The sequence below is a fragment of the Protopterus annectens genome, chromosome 8.part0, assembly GCF_019279795.1.
Source record: "Protopterus annectens isolate FY-2018-M chromosome 8.part0, PAN1.0, whole genome shotgun sequence".
Lineage (NCBI taxonomy): Eukaryota > Metazoa > Chordata > Ceratodontiformes > Protopteridae > Protopterus > Protopterus annectens.
This window is the reverse complement of record NC_056741.1, coordinates 153,787,487-153,805,090: the sequence shown is the minus strand read 5'-3', so window position 1 is coordinate 153,805,090 and position 17,604 is coordinate 153,787,487. Positions and strand designations below refer to the sequence as shown.

The window sequence follows — 17,604 nt, the reverse complement described above, 5'->3', positions numbered from 1 at the left end:
TGGCCGACGAGCAGTTGCGAACTGCTTCTGCTTGCACCGCGGCAAAAAAGACAGAAGAACATGGCGTCGGCTGTGTCTTATATACTCTGGCCTCACTGACGTCAGAAGAGAAAGCGACGACAACAGACGCCGGACCAAGACTTTGGAATTCGGCCGACCGAGGGACCGCCTGACGGCAGAGAACCCATCTGTGATTACTGCAGCTGTATGCACGATGAACATCTGGTTCTAGTGTTCCTTGGGAGAGTAGTTCCTGCAGGATGGGAGGAAGTAGAGGGAGTTGGTTTTTGGGAGGGAAAGGAATTTTTATTGGTGTAGGTTTCTTTCCAGGAAAGAAAGTATCCTTTTAGGATGATGGAAAGAACCCAACGATCTGTAGTGATGTTTCTCCAAAAAGGGAGGCACTGGGTAAGGCGGGCAGACAGGGGCACTTGGGCAAGGCAGTCATGCAGAGGAGGGTCCCCCTCTATCTAGAAAGGGCTGTTTGTTGGGGGGGTTGTGGTTGAGGGGGTCTGGGACAAGCTTGTCTCCGAGAACCCCTATGTGGTCTGGCAGTAGAGGTTCTGGAAGTGGATGTGGCCCTTCTAACAAAAGTATGTTTTAGCTGGGGAGCTCCTGTAATATCTCGGAACTGGGGACACCAGCAAGTGCTTAATGTCCTACAGTTCCTTGCTTTTTTTCTTGCAAGTTTTTAAAAAGTTCTGAAGCATTTTTGCCAAAGAGAAGGTTGTTATCCAGAGGAGCATTCATGAACTTGGCTTTAAAGTCAACTGGCAGAGGTTGTAGCCTAAGCCAGGAGTATCTGCACAAGGTGGAAGCAGTGGCAGCAGATCTGGCAACTGCTTCTGCAGCATCATAGCTGCAGTGGATTGAGTGTCTGGCTACTTGGGTGGCCAGTGACAATTTGGAAGAAATGTCAGACTTGGCTGGACAGTCCAAGGTGGTAGCCAACAAGGTGGAGGCCAGAGAAACTAGGTCTAGGGCATACTCCATGTGGGCTTGGTAGTTTATAGCCCTGAAAGCCAGGGTAGAGGAGGTGTATACCTTCTTCCCCATCCTGTCCATGGTTTTGCTGTCTTTATCGGACGGCAGTAGGGAAGCAGAAGGCAAACGCCTAGATTGTCTGTCTGGGGATACTGCAATAACTGCTGGGTCAGCCAAAGGTGGTTTTATGAGGAACATGCAGTCATCAGGGACTATGTAAAACCTATCCGGCCTATTAGGGACAGGAGGTTGAGAATCTGGGTTCTTGGAAACTGAAGTGAAGGCATCCAAGAAAGCTGGGAGTACTGAAGGGATGGCTGAAGGAGAAGTGGAGTCAAGCTGTAGAAGCTCAAAGTATCTTTTCTGGGTATCAGAGACTAAAGAAGTATCCCACTTGAAATACTCTTTCATTTTTGAGATAGTCTCCACAAATGAGAAGTCCTCAGGTGGAGATTCCCCTTCAACAGAGTCCTTTTCAGGTGAGTAATAGTCAATGGGAGAGGCAATCTGTGAAACAGAGGTGACAGATTCCTCAGAGGAGGAGTAAGACTGGTCTGGATCTTCCCTGGTAACTGTAGGCTGAGCAGACGCTAAAGGCAGGGAGGAGGCAGAAGCTAGCCTAGGACTCAGTACAGGGATGCTGGTGGGAGTAGGGCCTGTAGGCCTAAGAGCCATGAAGGTTTGCAACAAGGAGGAAGTGAAGGACTCCCAGTCTGGGGCTGCTGGAGGAGTCAGGCTCAGGTATTTAGTTTTCTGCTTCCTTTTAGAAGGAGTGTGCATCTGGGTGGGTAAGGAAACAGAAGCCTGCACTGGGGTAGGAGAGGTCTCAGTTGGCTGGTCCAGCGATGGTTCCCCCTCGACGTCAGTAATGATAGACGTTTGAGTCAACTCCTCTGATGTGCTGTCCATGGGTACTGACACAGCCTCCTCTAGAGTAGCTGTCGTAACAGTCTGCGTAATCGGGTTTCCCTCGGTCCCTAGAAAGGAAGTCAGCAGGACATCTGAAGGCAGAGCGACATCTGAAGAAGGCCTGCAAACCTTGGCCTTCTTCCGCGGCTGTTCAGCTTGGGCGACCAACTCTGGATCCACCCTAAGCGAGAGATGTTTAAGCCTATGGTTTTCAAGAAAAAGATTTAATGTGGACAGACAGCTGTGTAAGGTCTTGGGTACGAATGATTGGCAAACAGAGCAGGCCTTGTGGTCGTGCTCCTTACCTAAGCAAAAGACACAGCGGTCTTGGGAATTTTTGTGGGAATCTGGCGCCCGCAACTACATTTACTCTTTCTCAGACATTGGCTAGAGAAAAACTACAGCAACCAAGCTAAAGCTTAAGAACGAAAAGGCAAAAAACCCCAACGGGGTACTTATCTTTAGATGTCTTCGGACATAGGAGCGAAGTGGTCCAAGTAATCGTCGTCTGCGGCCGAAAAGTTCTGAGATCTGTGCGTGCCGACATCACATTTACACTCCAAGGTTTACGGCCCTACATGTGAAGTCCCATGCACCTATGATAGCCAGGCTTAAGCTTTTGTATAAGGAGCAAATGTCGGGTCGCCTAAGGGCTGGAAATCCCACAGTATGAATACTGCAACATGGGAAAAGAAGGACATCTGTGCTTTATGAAGACTGCAGCACACATATCCACCTTAGACATGTTCTTGAAAAAGAAGAGCCCACCCTAGAAGTAAGAACAGCATTAAGGAAAATGAATTCAGGGGAAATCAGCAGGCCCAGATGTCACGGCATGGCTCCTGAGGGTACTCATAGCAGTGTGGAGAGAAAGGCACACCCCAAATGACTACATATAAGCATATTTGTGCCAGTAAATAAGGTCAGAGAGGACATTCACAACTGTGGGCAGTACAGCGGTTTCAAACTCCTGTCAGACTGCATTAGGGTGGGAGATTGGTGCAATGGTTAAGGTGTTTACCTTACAGACGCAAGGTGCAGGGTTTGATTCTCACATGGGGTAACTGACTAGACTTAAAATAGTCTACAAAGACAGTTAGCCTAGTACTAATCTATGAACTTAAATAGTCTATGAACTTAAAGTTCTGGAATGGATGACTGAAACGAATACACAAAGTAGCAGAAAGTAAGATAGGAGACCAGTAGTTTAAATTCAGATCAGGATGCAGCACAAATAATCTGATGTTTGTAGTGAGACAGTGTAGAGAGGCTAGAGACAGGGAAAGAGTCCAACTAGGACTTCCTAGACTTGTAGAAAGCATATGACAAAGTTTCAAGAAAACTGACCTGGTTAATCTTGAGAAGGTTTGAAGTCCCAGAAACACTGGCAGCATTACAGTAGTCTATGTACAAGGACCCAATGACAGAAGACCAGTATTTGGAGTTACAGAAGGGTTCCCAGCGAGTCTGCATCAGGGTTCATCTCTGTGCCCACTGTGTTCATAGTTGCTGACAGACTACAAAAAGCAGATTGGAGGGGCCAGCTCAAAACTGCAGTATACAGACAGTGTGGCAATACAGGTAAACTCTGAACCAAAACTTCAGTTTTGCATTGCATTACAATTCCCTATCCTTTGCTAAACCCAGGATGACAAGGAGTACAAATAAAGACAACTATGACATCAAGTGAGGGAAATCAGAAAAGCTGAGAATTAAAGTACAAAAGAATTAGTCCAGATAACAATCACTTTAGCCAGCAGACCTAGGAGACTATCATTCTCTGATGTCCTCCTTGTAGAAGGAATAAAGATACAAAGTTAAAGTTTTAAGTAGTTTATTCAGTTAAGTAGGTAGTTGGATGAATGTTCTTGTTGTAATGCATTACATTCAATGGGTCAGTTATTTAAAGGCAGTTACACCCAATAGTGGGAGCGTCGAGGGGAGGAAATTGGAGGAAAACAGGGAGCTAATCCCAAATCTTAGAAATTAGTCCCTTATTTGAATATTCCTGAAGGTTTACCAGCTAAACAGCATGTGGAACCTCATTCTTAGAAAAAAAGGTTTTTATTTTCAAATTAAACAGACAAAAAATGACGACACCATGGGCTACCACTACAGAGTCATGTTTAAGAAAACACTCACCTGAGCTTCATTAGTTCTATCTAAAACAGTGATATATAGACTGATTTTCAGTTTCATCCTGGACTTCATCAGCTTCTTTGTATTGCATAACATATGATACGAGAGGCTGCGTCTGCCTTTCTAGGGCTCATAGTCCTTGAAGCATATTCCGAAAACTACTACAGAATTCTTTCCAGTCCAACTTGTCCTTTGCAATGCTTGTATCACATGTAATATGACAGGCTGTGCCCATTTTAAGTGACTTATCCTTTCTAAAGTACATTATGAAAAGACTAATCTTCTCTTGTTTGGCAAAAAAGGTTTAGAGTGTCTGCTTATGAGAGCCTCACATACATGATTAAACGTGACTAGTTCTGATTCTTCTTTCTGATGAAGACAGGCCATTTAATATGCAGGGAAGGTAGTCACTAAGTGCCACAATAGTGATGCCTATTCCTTAAAAAAATCCATCCATCCAGACAATTACCTTACAGTAGAAACAAGTCACAGTGCTCAGTTTTTTTTAAACAGAGTGCATGGGTGTGTACAATTAGAAAGAAAATTTAAGTACAGTTTGAGACCTCAGAACCTTTTGTATAAGCTTTTTGTGGCCATGGAGTGATGAACTGCAGACTATATAAAACCATTAATAAAAAATCTTTGAGCTCGGGCAAGAATACGGGAGTATGGAGTGGGGCCCCTAGGATAACAATTTTCACTGTACTGCAAATTACAGAAAGTATGTTAAATGCAGGCCAAGTGGCTAAACATCTATACCTGATGACTCTGAGGTATCCACAGTAACAGGGAGGAAGCCCCTGGTCTAAGAACATGTATCTATGGTGTTCCAATCTGGGGCCTTCACTATCAAGCCTCTTCCTGGGTGTAGCAGTTAGTAAGGGCTTTCAGATTCTGCCTCTCATCAGGTCGTGAAGTCAGGGCTCTTCTGTTCAGATTCTTCCTCTCTTCAGGTACTAAGTGGTGAATTCAGTGCAAAAGAGGGCTAGATACCTCCGTGCCTAGCTTAGACAAAGGGCTGGAAACTGGGAGGGATCAGGCAGAAAGTGCAACTTACCAATCTCGAGGGCGAGGGGGTGGTGCCATGGGCAGGGTTAGATGATGTGGCTTTTATAACCAGACAATGGGTGCAGGTTGGATTTTTACTCCATGGGCTCAAAAAACCTAAACAAAAGGTTCCGTGGTCTTGAAAACTGTAGTTACATTTTCTTCCTATTTATGCATATCCATGAACTCTGCAAAAACAAGTACTGTGACTTATTTCCACTGTAAACTAATTCTCTGGATATATGCATTTTTTTTTTAAAGAATGGGAATCACCTAGTGTGCTTTACAGTTCTACAGTGGTAGCTCACGGCGTGTTCATTTTTTGTCTGTTAAAAATAAAAATAAAATCCTTTTTTCCAGGAATGACGTTCCACAGGTTGTTGAGCTGATAAACCTTGAGGAATATTCAAATAAAGGACTGACCTCTACAGTTTGGGATTGTCTCCTTGATTTCCTCTAGTCAGCTCCCCTGGACGCTCCCACCATTACCTGTAACTGGCTTTAAATAAGTGACTTGTTGACTGTAATGTATTAGAACACTTGTCCACCTACCTACTTATGTGAATAAACTACTTGAAACTTCAACAAGGCATCTTTACTCTTCCCCTAGGAAAGGCATCCAAAAGAATGTCTCCTAGACTTGCTAGCTACAGTGATTTTATCTGACTAATCCCTTTGTAGTCTGTCTCTTGTTAGTCCCGTCACCTTCTGGGTCACAGGTGGGAAAAAGGTCCTGACTCAAGATTTCAAGAAGCTGAGAATTAAGATGGAAGGTAAAATAGTGGAACAAGTTAACAGCTTCATGTACCTTGGACGGGTGGGTTGAGGAGAACTGATGTCCGAATGGGGGAGGGGAGTAGTCAAAGCTAGAATCAGAGAGGCTACAGCCAACTTGAACCATGTGTCAGTAGTAGTGTGTGACAAAAGAGTTCCAGAGAAGTTGAAAGAAAGGTGTACTAAACAGTGGGGTGACCCGTACTACTGTATGGTACAAAAATCTAGGCAGTGAAGGCAGAGCAATTAAGGCAGCTAGAAGTTATAAAGATTAAGTAACCGAGACGGGTGGTGGAATGCACACTGTGGGACAGACAAAGAAATGAGGACATCAGAGTAGAAGCCCAAAAAACTCCAACTGCAGAAAGTCAAAGTGAACAGATTCTGGTGGTTCTAGTGAATGTGCAGAAAAGCAGAAGACAATCTTGTGAAAAACATTTGGTACAGACAGGAAGAGGGCAAGAGGAACCAAAGACGTCAAGCAAAGAGATGGATGAATTACATGAAAGAAGATCTGTAACAGTTAAGCATGACTGTAAGGTAGGACAGTAGCACTGAATCAAGCAAGATGGTGACAGCTGACTCAAAACCACAATCCCATGTAGAAAGCGAGTAGATGACAGATGATGATCTAGTATACTTTCCTGGCAATCTAACATGAATTTTGTAAATGATGGCTCTGATGAGAAAAGTCTCTGATGTATACATTATCTTGCCAAACCCATCAATTAACGTTCTTTATTACTTAGAAGAGTGTTATACACAGAGGCCAACTCAGATCTCCTCATTTCTTCCAAGGCAGCCAAACCCACAAAAGAGTTTTTATAAAGGTAACAAGTCTTACCTTTCATATGAGAAAGGGGAGGAGGGAACAGCAGACTGACAGCCCAACTCTAGGCAGCTTAGGCTTATCTATACCTAACACTAGACAACTTTAGTAAGCATAATTCATCTCCCACTAAATCACACCTGAAGTGCTCCTTCAGCAAAGATGCAATTTCAGGTGAGACGCCCATAGAGGATTCACAGGATCAGAGGAAGTTACTAGGCTATTGTTCTGAGGCCTTTACAAGCCTAGCCAAGAATTTAGCCCATGTTCTAACAAGTCAGCACTCTATGCCACTGTCCAGCAGGGACATAGGTGGAATCCCATGGGTGTATTTTCTGTTCCCCATCCAGTTATCCAGTTTGCACTTAAAAAGGTTTAATGAGGTACTCTGCTTTACATAGAGATGGAGTCTATTCCATAAAAAGGGGAGTCTGTGGGACACAAATCTGTCCCACCAAGTCCTATTGATCTCACAGACCAGGTTGAGGTCTCGCGTGCGAGTTACTAGAGTGGAGCTTGACTTGCAGATATGCAGCAGTCTAATCAGGGCGGGGTCTAAGACTGCTTTGTATGCCAGACAGAGGTCACCTCTGAGGAGTCTGTAAGAGACTGAGTAGCGGGACAGGACTTTTTGCCTATCTGTGAAGAGTAGAAGTTTGAGGCCCTGGATTCTCTGGGTGAGGAATCTCTGTGATCACTCCAGGTCTTATAAGGGTAGAATACAGAGATGTTATGATCACCTTGTCCCTGTATGAGATACCCTTACTAATGAGGTGGGCCATGTAGAAAGCGTTCTGTACAATGGAGGCAATATGGTGATCAAAAGTCAGTTTGCTATCAACCTCGGTTCCCAAGTCCCTCACGACTGATTGTGTGCTTAGTGCCTTATTATCAATGTGATAATTTGTGGGGACATCATTCTCCCCAAAAGGGATGATGATGCATTTTTTTGGCATTCAGTTTGAGGCCATGTTTCTTGCACCAGTCATTTGTTTGGGTGAGACAATCTTGGAGGATTGTCCACATCTCTAGGGGAACTGATGACAGCACCCAGTTTGCAGTCACCTGCAAACTTGGTCACCCATAGCCCACTAGATTTGGCCTGCACTTCTAAGTATGTCCCAAACAGCAAAGGCCCCAAGACCGATCCCTGGGATACATCGCTTGTTACGGTCTACTACTTGAGGTGGCTTCCCCTATTTTGACTAGGTGGGTTCTATCAGTGAGCCAGTTTGTTACTCATCTGGTAACATATAGATAGATGCCTAGTTGAGAGAGTTTATCTATTATACTTAAGTGGGGAATAGTATTGAAGGCCTTGGCCAGTTCAAGGTAGGCAGTGTGCACAGTCTCCTCCTTGTCTATGGCCTTGGTAACTATCTCAAAGAAGTCGACCAAATTTAACAGGCATGACCACCCCTTGACAAACCAAACTGTGTGGGATCAAGTGTCTGGAGGTTGCCAATGTCCCTGTTAATGAGGTCCATGATAATCTGCTCCATGGTCTTGCAGATCAGACTAGTTAGGCTGATGGGTCTATAATTTCCTGGATTGGTGGATACTCCACCTTTGTGCAAAGGGATAACAGTAGTTGTCCTCCACTCAGCTGGGAGGAAGCTGGTACTCAGGCTTTGGTGGAAGAGGGTGCCTAATGGTGCTGCAAGATTCTGCCTGAGTTCATACAGGATGCAGCCTGGGATGTTATTGAGTCCCATGGAGACTGTATTTTTTGACTTTGAGAGGGCAGTGATGACTTGCTCCCTAGAGATTAGGGGAGGGAGCAGGTACTGGGGATGTCCTGTTTTACTGATGGGGGGGGGGGGCAGAGAAGTGAAGTTTTCACTGAACCTGTCTGCCAGCAGGTTGGCTATATCTACAGGGTTTGTGTATGTGGTGTCCTTGACCACCAGTTCTGAGCAGATCTGGGTGCTTCCCTTGAGATTGTGGACATATGTGAAGAAAGCCTTATGACTGTCTTTAGTAGATGTGGCCAGTTTGGTCTCAAAGTTTGCTTTGGAGGATTTCACTAGTGCTCTTATTTGCTTTTTCAGGCTAAGGAGAGATTGCTTCCAATTAGACACCTGCTACTTCAAGGTCCCGGACAACAATTTTTTTTCTTTTATTATAGAGTTTACTCATACTCATCTGCATCGTATATTAAAGGGGAACACACCTCTGAGGACTATGTTAAGTCCTGGTCCTCCTACATTGTCAGATGTCACAGCTGGATGGGGGGACTAAGGGGACTCTCTTTCTCAGCTATGGATAAAGTACCTAAAGTGGCAAACTCTACAGTAGGAAAAAAAGAAGTTATGTCTTACCATAACATTCCATCTATGTTGTTGATCTTCTTCCATTCATCACTGATGGGTTCAGTTCTGAGCCCTCGAAACTGTGTCGGCCAAATACCAAGCTCGTGTACACCAAAAAAACTCTTGAGCTAAGCTGCTACCCACAATGCCCTTCTCCCAATTACCTCAGATCGAGTTTACGAAAGACAACAGATAGCAGCAGAGGCCATTTCTGCACAAAAAAGAAAAACCTGAGACACCACCAGGACCCATAAGATCCACCAGGAGACTATGGAGGGGGACGGTGGAAGGGATATGATGAATGGAAGAAGATCAACAACATAGATGGAACATTATGGTAAGACATAACTTATTTATCTAATGTTGTTAATCTTCTTCCCATTCGTCACTGATGGGACAGAATCCCAAGCTATCTGATAGACCTGGGTGGCCCTTATGGCAGAACATTCCTGAGCACCATAGAGCCAAAGGCAGTTCTTCCTCTGGAAATTGCATCCAATTTGTAATGCTTGATGAAAGTGTGTGGTTTAGCCCAAATGGCTGCTGCGCAGATATCATCCATAGAGGCTCTAGAATGAAAGGCTACCGAGGAAGCTATAGTCCTAGTTGAATGAGCTTTGACACTGTGAGGCCTGGTTTCATTAGCACATGAATATGAAAAGGATATACAATCTCTGAGCCACTTAGATAAAGTGACTTTAGAAACGCCATTTCCCATCCTGGGGCCAGAGAAGGAGATGAAAAGTTGGTCAGACTTACGAAAAGATTTTGTCCTGTCCAGGCAGAAATGTAATTGCCTATGTACATCCAAAGAATGTAGGCAGTATTCATCTTTGTTTGAAAAGTTGGGGAAAAACACTGGGAGTTCAACTGACTAGTTTATACAGAATTCAAAAACCACTTTGGGAAGGAAGGATGGATTAGTGCGTAGAGATACTCTGGCTTTATGAAATATGAGGTAAGGTCTATTGACACATAGGGCCTGCAGTTCTGAGACCCTTCTAACAGAAGTGATAGCCACCAAAAAGAGAGATTTCCAAGACAAGAATTTGATATCGCATTTAGCAGCAGGTTCAAAGGAGGGCTGAGACAAGGCCTGAAGTACAAGTGATAAATTCCATGTTTGTAACGGGCATTTGAGTGGAGGTCTACCTAGAAACATTTCTTTAAGAAAGGTTTTGCAAAGCCCAGTGGACATTACTGATGTGCCTTGTAAACCATTGTGAAAATTGGAAATAGCTGCTAAATGAACTTGTACAGTAGATGCAGACACTCCATGTTCAAAAAGTTCAGATAGTTACTGAAGAATAAGAGAGGCAGTGTCCAAAAAAGGATCCTACCCTCGCACTTTAGACCAGGAAGAAAACATTTTCCATTTATCTCTGTATAGTTTCCAGGTGGATGGTTTGTGAGAGGCCAGAATAACATCACGGACATTAGAAGGCAGGGCTTCTTGCCTGGCGGCTAATGGAAGTGGAGAAACCAAGCTGTCAGCTTGAGAATGGACAGTTTTGGTTGTGTCAATCCTTGGGGGTGAGAAATTAGATCTGGACGGGTGTATCAGGTGAGGTCAAAGAAAGGGGAACCGCACTTGACGGGGCCAGAATGGAGCAATGAGGATCACCTTGCATCTCAGCAGAGTTGCTTTCTTTAGAAATAGAGGTATCAAGGGGATCGGAGGGTAGGCATATAGGAAACCCGTGGGCCAATCGTGGGACAGAGCATCTCTCGGTGACTCCCCCTCCGAGGGAAGTAGGGCAAAGTAGCTGCTGCATTTGTTGTTTGTGGGAGAGGCAAAAAGGTCACAGCAAAGTTGGACCCATCGGCTGAAAATCTCCGCCGCTATCTTGGGATTGAGAGACCACTCGTGAGGGAGCAGAATGCACCTGCTCAGCCTGTCCGATCACGTTGGACTTCCCCGGGATGTGCGTTGCTATCAGAAAACGGTTGGAAGCTAACGCCCACTGCCAAATTCTCATGGCCTCTTGGCACAGGGGATATGACTTGGTTCCTCCTTGTTTGTTGATGTACCAGACTACTGACATACTGTCTGACTGAATCGCAATAGTTCCAGAGGAAAGGAGTGGGTGGAGTGCTTGCAATGCTAATAGCACCGTTCTTAACTACAGAACATTGATGTAGAGATCGGCCTCTAAATTCGACCACATGCATTGGACTTTCCCTGAAAATGCCCTCCCCCACCCACTCAGGGAAGCATTCGTCGTCACAGTGGCACAGGGCTGTGGGGACTGAAAGGGACGACACCAAAATTCCGCTTCTGGCCTCATCCACCAAAGAAGATCCTGCTTGCACAAATTGGTTATGAGAATCTGCGAGTCTAGAGGATGGATGTTTGCAGACCACTGCAACAGGAGGAGCCATTGTAAGATTCTCATGTGTCACCTCGCAAGGGGAACTATAAGGATGGCCGCAGCCATAGAACCTAGCGGCTGGAGGACTTCCCTTGCTGACACTTTCGTTTGACACAGTATCACATACATTTGCGATCTTAGTCTCTGGAGTCTGTGTGCTGGAAGAGATACCAGACAAGAATGAGTGCAGAGTACTGTCCCTATAAATTCCAGTTGTTGAGTGGGGTCTAGGTTGGATTTTTCTCAGTGTACAGTTATGCCTAGGGACTCCGCACGAGAAAGGGTGTAATAGAGAGCCATTGTCAGGAGACGCTTGGTTGGGGCAGAGAGGAGCCAATCGTCCAAATATAGAAACACCTGAAATCCTAGAAGTCTCAGATGAGCTGTTACCACTGCTAAACATTTCTTGAACACTCTGGGGGCCATCGAGAGACAGAATAGCAGGGCACGAAACTGACAGTGATCGTCTCCTAGCCGGAAGCAAAGGAGACTCCTGCAGTGCTTGTCCATTTTGATGCGATAATACATATCCCGGAGGTCTATAGAGCACATCCAAGCATCCTCCCTCAGAAAGGAGGAGGATGGATTGAATAATTACCATGCGGAACTTGGTTTGAACAACTGATTTAAGTGGCTGAGATCCAAGATGGGTCTCCAGTCCCTGGTCTTTTTTGGCACTAAAAAGAATTTTGAGTAAAAACCGGATCCGCATTGGTCTGGAGGGACTGGTTGGATGACTCTTTTTTGACATAGCTTCAATATTTCTGAAGCTGCTTATTCCCTTTGGTTGGGAAGAACATCGGGAAGGTTTGGGAGGGGAGGATAGAGGAATGTAGTAGTCTCTGGAGATTATGCTCTCACCCATTGATCATTTGTAATGGAGAGCCAGCCAGCTTGGTGCAGAGAAAAACGACCCCCAACTGCTTCCAGAGGAAAGCAATCAGGCAACGCTTCAAGAGCGCTGATAAGACCGCCCAGAGAAAGAATCCATGGAGTCTTGATTCCGTTGACCCCATCTGCCCCTGAATGGGCATCTTCCACCATTGTTACCCCCTCACTGGGGGAATCCTCACCACGTGCATTTCGAAAAGGGCCCTGCGATTTTTTTATGCCAGATTTTTCCGCTCCTCTGGTTCCTGAAAAACGAACTTTGAGGTTTGGAATAACACAGGTCAATAGCAGACAGGGTCTTTCCATCTTTTTCACACCTGGCCAGTGTGTCTTTCACTTTGGAACCAAACTAGGATGATGGCTCAATAGGGGCATTCAAAAAGGAGGACTTGAAGGAGTCCGCAAGGTCACATATGCGCATCCAGGCATGACGCCTCATAACAATCCCTGCACCTGCAGCTCTAGACGCCCCTTTGGTTGCGTGAGGCAGCAACCTCATGGACGAATTGGATATGGATTCAAGGGTGGCAAGCTGAGAGGCAAACTTGCCACACGCCTTGTCAGAAACTTGACCCGCGAGAGTTCCAGAAAGCTCAGTAATTAGATCTCTTTAGAGCCTCGTGAAATGTGCCAGGTAATTCAGGGACCTAACAGCAAAGGTTGCTGAAGCAAACACACTCTTTCCCAGTCTGTCCACAGCCCGAGACTCTCTATTGGGTGGGTGAACAGTAGGACTTTCTTCCGCTAGGTCCTTTTTGGTGGCCACCACCACAACCATCGCGCCAACTGGCAACCCCTTCGACCAGTGTGGATGCTCCTCGGGGGGGATTTTATTGGGTCTCCTCAGAATGGCCTCTATGGAGTCAGGATTCTGCCAGGCACGCTGCACGACCAGTTGTATCAGCTCATTGGCAGGTGGGGTCACCCAAGAAGTAGAAGGCTGGGAGCGAAAAGCCGGCAGGAACACGGATTCCTCCAAGGAGGGGTTGGAGGGCTTCCAGCCACCCCTCTGTTTTAATATTTCAAGGATGTCTCTAAATGAGACATCTGGGGGGTGACTGTGGGGACCCCTCCCCATCATCGTAATCTGTGTCCTCAGTCAGCGACTCTTCAGGCGAGTCCACATGCTTCCTCTTGCACAACTTATTCCGGGGAGGTTCCTCAGTGGGAGTTTCTAAGGAAGACTAAGGGGCATCCCGGACAGGGATATCCTGAGCCTTTTCCCCCTGGTGTCCCGGGAAGGTGGCCCATGGTAGCTGTAGCTCAGAGGGAGCAGAAGGAAGTTCTGATGTCGGTGGAGCACTTCCAGAAGCAAGCACGCTCTCCATCATCCAGAAAGCAGGCCCGCCCAAAGAAGAGTGGGAGCTTGGAACAGAGTAAGACAGCCTCGGAACCGGGGTCACACCCTGCAGCGTCGGATCCACTCCCAGAGATGGAGCCTCCAACAAGATCAGAGCCAGCAAATTCCTGGAGCCGAGGACGGCACCGATAAAGCACCCGGGATGGTGCTCTGAACTGAGGAATCCACCCCCCCCAACCATGAGACGAAGGAAGGAATGGTTCCGACGGAACCGAAAACCAAAGAGTCGGCCTCAGGGCCTCAGTGACAGGCACGGTCTGTGCCGAGGTAGGGGGGGGGTGTTCCACCACAGTCGTCAGAACAGTGAGCTTCGGTACTGGGAGGACCGAAGGAGGAGAATACGTGGGAGTACTGGGAAGAACAGCACCCAGTCCCAAATGGGGATGAGTCTTAGGCACATTTGGAATCCTTCTGGCTGTCAACAGCTGATAGAACAAGCGCACCACATAATGTTCGGATAGGCTCCTGGTGGACCTAATGGACACTCCTGAAGGAGAAACTAGCCGGTCCACAAAGGGGCTATAAGCATGTCCTGCAAACAGGTCCAGAGAAGAAGAATATCGGGTCCATGGTGTCTGAGAAAATGGCATCATGGTCTCTAGTTTGGAGACAGGTAGCAAAGGCGAGGATATTGTCGGCGCTGATGGGACACTTGTAATTAAAGGTATCGGCTCCTGAGAGGTCGCCACCAAAGGCAGAGCTGGAGCAAATAAGGACAGTGCCATAATCGAGACAGTTGGCGCCGGAGGAAGCTTCGCACCGAGGCACTAGTTGTCACTAGAACGGTTGAAGTCATCACAATAGTAGTTGGTGCAGAGGTCAAAACCATAGTAGTTGGAACCAAAAAAGGGGTTCTATGCTCCGATGAAGTCTTGTGAGCATTATGTTTAGAAGTCTTACCTCTGTCACCAGAAGATGAGGCAGGTCAGAATGTGGCCGTGTTTTGTGTTTAACTGAAGGGACTGAAGCCGCAGACACAGAAACAGCCTCTGTGAAAGGAGAAGGTAGAAGGCCTTTCAAGATTAACTTATTTTTTCATTTGTTCAGCATCTGCTGACTAAAACTCTGACATATCTGACAGGGAGGTTCCACAGATAAATGAGAAACCCCCAGACAATAAATGCAGTCATCATGACCATCACTGTTAGGGAGTTTACCATTGCAGGAGGTGCAATGTTTGAACCCTGATGTCCCTTTCTTATCGGACATATCCAGCCAAAACAAACAGACACACACAAGAAAGAAGAAGAAAGGAAGATACCAGTGATGGTATCAAGAGATACCACAATGGTAGGAGAGGGCATTACCAACAATGATAAAAGAATTACCCAACGGGTAGAGGTAAAGATGAGAAAATTAGGATATATGGAGACAGATAAGTTCAAAAAGGGTATACTGTGTAGAAAAATTACAACAATCAACACTCAAAGATATATCAAAAATATTTCACTTAGCTGGAGAGCTCGATGAAACGCGGCTATATGGCTACATGGCAAACGAGATCTGAGGTAATTGGGAGAAGGGCACTGAGGGTAGCAGCTTAGCTCGAGTTTTTTTGGTGTACGCGAACTTGGTATTTGGCCAACATGGTTACGAGGGGCTCAGAACCGAACCCATCACTGATGAATGGGAAGAAGATTAACAACATTAGATGGACATTTTCCAGACCATCAAGAACTCCCATGTGAATCCCATGTAATTAAAGTAGGATAGAGCAGGCATATTTTTTGTGCTTGTGTGTGTGGGGTGGTGGTGGCTGGATGATCACTTAATAAATTCAGAAGTAATAACTCCCTTAACTAAAAACCAAGTGCTCCTGAAACAAAAACAGAGGGAAAATCTGGTGTGTTTTTCTCTGGGGACTTACACCCCTTGCTGACAGACAGCCGATGCCACAGGACCAGCGTTTGGGCTGCGATGCTACAGTCATTTTTTTTTAAGGCATGCAATTATGCAAATAAAACTAACTTGTAGCTGTCTTCCAAAGCAACTTTAAAAATGGGAGGTTAACAGGCATCAGAGCAATGAGTTTACCAGGACTGTTCCCAGAACCGTGAAGATGTATGCATGGCTGACAAGGAATATATGGCTTTGGTCACCCGGCTCTTGCCTCTAGGCATGAACGTTCTTGGCTTATATATTTTCCTGCAGTGCTTTGGTTTATGTTTTCTAACCCCTCCCTCCATAAGAAAATCCCAGCAGACACAGAAAGGTCAAGCACCCCTTAGACTTGGTGTTTCAAGAAAGCCTTAAGAGTTTTAGGCACTTATTTGTTTTACACTCTTTCTCTTGAAACTGGAAAATATTTACAAGCAGCAGTGCAAGTGATCCTCCCCTAGACAAAACAGACAGTAAAAATGGAAGTGCCTGGGTTGGAATGACTGACCACAAGCACAACTTTTGGTCATTTTCTCAGAGATGTCATAATCCTAAGGAAAAGAAACTCTGAGCATGCACACAAAGTACTCAAAGTTAGCACCATATCATTAACAACAAACATGTAATCGAAAATGAATGATAAATGTCCCAAAAGGATGCTTATCACTTTGGAAGCTGCATGAAGTTAGTCAGTGTTTGCTGAATTTTGTTATTTGCTAGTAATTACAGGTGTGGGGGTAGTCACATTCTTTGATTTCCTGTCCTTGCCTATTTAAGTGGTACAGTGTGAAATATTTTCTGCTTAAAAACCTCAGCTTTGGCCGGCTAAGAACTTGCTATATTCAACTGGACATATAAGAGAATTTAAGTACCTTTATCTGTTCTTTTTTTCCAAAAAAATACAGTATTTAAATTGATTTTGACTGTGTGGAAGGAATATTAGCTGAACTGGAAGTTTTCACTCTGCTCTTCAGTGTGGAAGGAATATTAGCTGAACTGGAAGTTAGTCAGTGTTTGCTGAATTTTGTTATTTGCTAGTAATTACAGGTGTGGGGGTAGTCACATTCTTTGATTTCCTGTCCTTGCCTATTTAAGTGGTACAGTGTGAAATATTTTCTGCTTAAAACCTCAGCTTTAGCCGCTAAGAACTTGCTATATTCAACTGGACGATAAGAGAATTTAAGTACCTTTATCTGTTCTTTTTTTTCAAAAAAATACAGTATTTAAATTGATTTTGACTGTGCGGAAGGAATATTAGCTGAACTGGAAGTTTTCACTCTGCTCTTCAGTTAGTCCCACCCACCCTCCCTGTTTTTGTTTTGGTGTTAATCTTAGTGGCCTTGCAGCTGCCCGCCCCTCTTGTAAATTTGTGTTTGGATACTCCTTCTGGGCCCATCTCATTTGCTCACTCAACTGAGTGCAGTGAGATCATATTCTGATTTCAGGCACTCCTACTGTGTACAAAGAGAGCATCTGGGTAACAGAAAAAAAAAAAAAAAAAAATTTAAGCTTGTTTCCTGCCTTTCCTGTTAAGTGGTATAGACTATTTGTAGGCTTCTGAGCCCCCAAGCCCTTCTGTGTTGGAGGGAAGCCTTCTAGCTTAGTTTTTTTTCCCTATAACTAGCCAGTTTTCTAGTTTCAGCACTCAAATCTGTTCCTTTGATCTCCAGCACTTGTTCAGAAAAAAAAAAAAAAAAAAAAAAAATTTTCATCTGCTTTTACTGTACTTGTGTTTCTACCTACTTTTTTCTACTTTTGCATCATCTTAAAAGTACTCAATTGTATTTATTACTGCTTGGTGTAACTCATTCTAAGCCTTCTGGTTTAAACACTTGGGCTTCGGACCAGTTGTTTTGCACTGAGAGGGTTTGTGGTCTGCACTGTAGTGGCAGAACAGGTAGCTTACATCCTTCTAGGTTGGGAACTGCTGATTGAGGGCTCAGTGTCTGTTATTCGAAAAGTGTATTAATTCTGGTTTAAGCACTTGGGCTTTCAGGACAGTTATTTTACATTAAGAGGGTTTGTGGTCTGCACTCTTGTGGGAGGAGAGGCTGGACTCTGCCCTTCTGAGCTGGGAATTTCTGATTGAAGGCTTATAGTGCAAGCATA

General features: G+C 45.1%; 1 protein-coding gene across 2 annotated transcripts in view; it reads right to left on the bottom strand.

Moving 5' to 3' along the window:
- M6PR (mannose-6-phosphate receptor, cation dependent) overlaps positions 1-17,604 on the bottom strand; it is a 648,471-nt gene that overhangs the window by 94,631 nt on the left and 536,236 nt on the right. The gene's annotated exons all lie outside the window — the stretch shown is intronic.